Consider the following 6000-nt stretch of genomic DNA (forward strand, 5'->3'; position numbering starts at 1 on the left):
TTACTGTTGCCAGTTACTGATCTGTTCAGATTTTCTATTCTTAATGAGTCAGTTTTGGCAGGTTGTACATTACTAAGAATTTATCCATTTCTCCTAGGTTATCGAGTTTGTTGGCATGATTGTTCACAGTAGTCTCTATGATGCTTTGTATTTTTGTGTTATCAGTTGCAATGTCTCCCCCTCCATTTCTGATTCTACTTATTTGAATCTTCTTTTTTTCTTAGTTTAGCTAAAAATTTTATTTTGTTTTCAAAATTAAATTTCAAAAAAACAGCTTTTAGTATCATTCGTTTTTCCTATTGTCTTTTTGTTCTCTGTTTCATTCATTTCTGCTCTGATCTTTGTTATTTCCTTCCTTATACTAACCTTGGACTTTGTTCTTTTTCTAGTTTCTTGGCATACAAAGTTAGGTTATTTACTTGAAATCTTTATTTTTCTTAATATGTTTATTATTATAAACTTCCTTCTTAAAACAGCTTTTGTACTATCCCACATATTTGAGTATGTTGCGTTTTCATTTTCATTCATTTCAAGATATTTTTTCATTTCCATTCTGATTTCTTTGACCCATTGGTTGTACAGGAGTGTGTTGTTTAATTTCTACATATTTGTGAATTTTCCAGCTTTCTTCCTCTTATTGATTTCTAGTTTCATACTGTTGTGTTTGGAAAAGATACTTGGTATACTTAAATTTGCTATGATTTGTTTTGTGACCTACCGTATGATCTATTTTGGAGAATATTCTGTGTGCACTTGGGAAGAATGTCAATTCTGCTGCTGTTGGATGGAATGTTCTGTATGTATCTGTTAGAGCCATTGGTCTAAAGCATGGTTCAAGTCCAATTTTGTTTTTATTCTGTCTAGATGATCTAAACATTGTTGAAGTCCCTGCTATTACTGTATTGTCTATTTCTCCTTTCAAATCTGTCAGTATATGTTTAATATATTTAGGCGCTCTACTGTTGGGTCCATATATAGAGAGGATTATTACATCTTTTAAATGAATTGATCCTTTTATCATTAGGTATGGATGTTACATCAGCACTTTTTAAGGATTTTTTTCCTTGAAGTTTGTTACTCAGTTGTGATAATTTGATATATATAGTAAAATATGATATGGCAGTCTTTTTTCTTTTTGATATGACAGACTTTTGATGCATTTGTTTAAATATTTTAAGTTTCTGTTACATTAAAGTTTATATCAATATAAAAATCCATTGATAAAATAAGTACATTTTAACAATCTTTATATTCATGTGACAGAAAATGCACAGTAAAGAGATACATAGGAAGATATTTAACCTTACTGAGAGCCAAGGAATGTAAAGTAATTTTCAGGATCTTGTTTTTCCCCTGCAAAAAATTGTGAAGAGAGAATAGATCATAGATGAAAATAGATGTTATGAAAGGTAGGTAAATACACAGTATCCAGTTTCCTTTTATAAATGATGCCATGATACGAGTCTTTATGTAGAAAAAAATTCCTTAATAAGGATTATTTTTAAAATTATATATACTTAAAATATATAAAAATAAGTTTCTTCTACATATTATAATAAGTAAACATTGTACCTAAATGTAAATGGAACACTTAGCCCTTAAAATAATTTATGTTTTTTATTTTTATTTCTTTTTATTTTTTCATTAAAATAATTTAAAAAGCAGGATACTACCACAAACAATTGCTTAGGTTATAATAAGTAAATACATATTATGACAACAATTAAGTTTAAAGAAATGCAAAGTTTAAATACAACAACTGGAGATAAATATACCCAAACCTCAGATGCATTTCTGTTTATGTAGTAGAACTATGAATAATTTTAATTTCTTTTTAACACTTTGAGTTTTTTAATTTTCTTCATTCATTACTACATAATAATATTTTTAAAATAATGTAGAAACAGAAGTTTACAAAAATACCTAAGGAAATTGGTACTAGAACCATCTTATACCAGATACACTTGAACTTTTATTGAAAGTTATACCTATTTACATTTATTTATCCAATTCAAAAATTGTATTTATAAAACAATCCTTTATATTTGTCACAAACTGCCTGTCCTAACAGAAGGAAAGTTGGCTGGGAATTCTTGACTATGCTCTACCATTCGCTGTCTTTATGACCTTGGGAAGTTACCCAACTTTTTTTTTTAAAGATTTTATTTATTTATTTGACAGAGGGAGAGAGATCACAAGTAGGCAGAGCAGCAGGCAGAGAGAGAGAGGACGAAGCAGGCTCCCTGTGTAGCAGAGAGCCCAATGTGGGGCTCGATCCCAGGACCCTGAGATCATGACCTGGGCTGAAGGCAGAGGCTTAACCCACTGAGCCACCTAGGCGCCCCGTTACCCAACTTTCTTGACTCTTAGTTTCTTCCTCCGTAAAACAATGTCTTGGATCCAGGATCTCTAAGATTCTTTCTAGCTCAAAGAATTACCAGTTATATGAGAATGCGAATACAAGGTAAATATTACAAAAGGTATTTTAAATAAGGCTCTAATGCCACACTTCTATAAGAAAAATGCAAAAGCTACCATGAAAAAGTAATTTATGTGTGGAAAAAAACAAGGAATGGTTAAGATATAGTATTAACTCAGTAAGTGATCATGATCAAATCACAGAAATGTGTATTGGCACAAAATTCTATCATTGGGAAAAATACATGGAACATGATTAAAGTCTACTAGATTCATTGGCCTAAAGTTATTTTTCTTTACCTTTGGTAAGATAAATCATTCAGTTTTTGCAATATTCATGATTAACTCATTATAAATTTATAAATGGACACATACACACACAACCCAATATATACACACATATACTTTTATATATATACACATATACTATTTCAATTAAGTGAAAGTCCCATTAATTTTAGAAAGTATTTGATAATCTACTTCATAATAGCTGCACCTGACTTGTTTTTTCAAAAATTATCTTTTGGGGGGCGCCTGGGTGGCTCAGTGGGTTAAGCCGCTGCCTTCGCCTCGGGTCATGATCCCAGGTCCTGGGTTCGAGCCCCACATCGGGCTTTCTGCTCGGCGGGGAGCCTGCTTCCTCCTCTCTCTCTGCCTGCCTCTCTGCTTACTTGTGATTTCTCTCTGTCAAATTAAAAAAAAAAAAATTATCTTTTGGGTTCAGTTGGTCCAGCGTGCAACCCTTGATCTTGGGATTGTTTGTTCTAGCCCCATGTAGAGCTTACTTTAAATAAATAAATAAATAGGGAATCATCTGACTTTTCATATGCCTTAGAGTGAAAATGTTTGGGAGCATATGAATGGGACATCATTCCAAAGAAACCTTGCATGTGCATCATAGTGAACATTTAGTATATCTGTGGCCTCCCAGAATCTTTTGAACACTTTTTTTTTTAAGATTTTATTTATTTATTTGACAGACAAGGATCACAAGTAGGCAGAGAGGCAGGCAGAGAGAGAGAGAGAGAGAGGAGGAAGCAGGATCCCCGCTAAGCAGAGAGCCTGATACCGGGCTCGATCCCAGGACCCTGAGGTCATGACCTGAGCCGAAGGCAAGGGCTTTAACCCATTGAGCCACCCAGGCGCCCCACTTTTGAACACTCTTCATAAATGTTGCTTATTTCCCACATTGTGAGTCCTGGGTCTGCAAGCTAGAGGCTATATATGTCACATTCCTAGTCTCTCTCACATCTCAGACATCCAGCATGTCCCCTAGATCCTGCCATTAGCAGCACTCATGGAATGCCTTTGTCTCAAAAGAGCATCATGAGGAAGGAGGTGTTGCATAGAATCTGGCTAAGGGCCACTGAATTCTCAGTGGCATCAGAAGCGAGGGTTGCTGGTAGTCTGTGCAACTTATTCCCAGAGCACTGTGGACAATCTGGTGGTGGCTTTGGGTATTGCTCCAAGAAGCTTTAGGTTCTGAGAATGATTGTTTTTGTTGTTGTTAAAACTAGCTTGCGTGAGTTGGTTCTGTTGTTTGTGATTGAAAGCCCTGATTTAGTCATTTACAGAATAAATTCACAGTGATGGCTATCAGTTTTGCTTATCTTGGCTCTCACATTAATCTTCTTTTTAATTACCAGCATCCTTGGTAATGACCATAAAATTATGACTCTTAGATTATTAAAAATGGTATCTTAACAGTCTTGCGATCAGTACCCAATTCCTTTTCTTTTTCTTTTTCTTTTCCACGTTTAGAAAGTGAAGTGAACAGAGACTAATTTTAAGGTGTTCTTTAGCTCTAATATTCCATGATTTATTCCCAGTGCTCTTATTGATTCTGACTCTTCTCTGCCCAAAATACCTCATCCTAAATTTCACATTAGAGTCTCTGCCACAGAAAATAAATGTGAAAAGGAACTTTAGCCTGGAGATCAGTAGCTAGGATTTGAAGCCAGACCCAATATACTGACAATCCAGAATCTGTGATCCTGGCTACCTTGCACTGATGTTTTTTGGTTGTTTTACTTGGTACTCTACCCGCAAGGTAATTAATATTTCTGTGACCCGAGGAAGGCAACCCCTAAGAGGAATGAGAAATAATAATAAGATTAGTGTAGAAATAATGAAAATCATAAATTTAAATCCATAGTATTTTTTAACTACTTGAAGTATAAAAGTAGTAATGTTTTATAATCAATATAATTTGTGTATAGTTTGATAAATGAATATGTAATATTTAAGAAAATCTGACATCAGACTTGTGGTTTTTAATTAATAATTATGAAACTTCAGTTATACGTTTCAATAAGTAAATAATCAATGTTTAAATTCACTTTGATTTAATATCTCCTAACTCATGTTTAAATAATTAGTGTAGTGGGACACTTGGGTGGCTCAGTCAGTTGCATGGATGGCTCTTGGTTTCTGCTAAGGTTGCGGTCTCAGGTCATGGTCTCTGGGTGGTGGGACCCAGCCCTGTGTCAGACTCCGAGTTCAGCAGGGAGTCTGCTTGAGATTCTCTCTCTCTCCCTCTCCCTTTGCCCCTACCCCCTGCCCTGCTCATTCTCTCTCTCTCTCAAATAGTAAATAAATCTTAAATAAATAAATAAATAAATAGTATAGTGAATTAGCATTAAACAAAGAACATGTAGGAACCAGAGTTCCTTTCCATGAAAGGTCCAGAAATTGAAGGCCCCCACATGCACTCTCCTGTTTGCCCTCAAGGAAGTAAGCCATTTTGTTTCAGAAGCACTGGAGGGAAGGAGAGGGAAAAAATGAGACCAGTTCTTTGAGGTAAAGATGGATTTTGGCTTCCAGTTTATTCTTCCCTGTCCTATCTTCATTCTCCCATAAAATCAGTTAAATAAGGTGGATTAATGATGGATTTCCCATCAATCTTGATGAAGAGCAAGCTTAAGCAGATACATCTAATTTAGAACACTAAAGAAAATGGTGTTTTTTTGTGCCTAGTACTGTGGAGCAGATTCCAAGCCTTTATAAAAGTAGTGGAACCAGAGGGTCCAGAGGTTCCAGCTGGCTCATTTGGAAGAGCATGTGACTCTTGATCTCAGAGTTGTGAGTCCCAGTCCCATGTTGATTGCAGAGATTATTTTTTAAAAAGATAATAAACTTAAAAAAAAAAAAAAAAGGAGTAGTGGGGCCGGTATATTTTGACTCAGTCTAAGCTATTCAAGATGCACGGGAAAGATACCACTGTGGGATCCCTGGTTTTTTGGAATGTGTCCACATTTGAGAGGAGATATAAAAAGGTCAACCAAATGAAGTTGGTGGAGGTATAATCCAGTAATGTGGTGTAAACCAAGGACAGTGAAATAGAACTTAGCTCTTCATTTGTATGGCTTAGGAAATAAAGCCTATGCTTAATGCCCCAGCTCTTGGTTCAAGAAGAGGAACTGTGGTGTAATAAGCATTTTTTTTCTGTCTTGTGAAATACCAAAGTCAAGTCAAGAAATCAAGCCAGAGCTTCCTCAAGACAGTACAATGTTGGTTTTAACTAAAAAAATTCCTTCCTTTTGATAATCTTGTGATAATCAAACACAGTTGATTTTTCTTTAG

Source organism: Lutra lutra, chromosome 1 (assembly GCF_902655055.1).
Source record: "Lutra lutra chromosome 1, mLutLut1.2, whole genome shotgun sequence".
Lineage (NCBI taxonomy): Eukaryota > Metazoa > Chordata > Mammalia > Carnivora > Mustelidae > Lutra > Lutra lutra.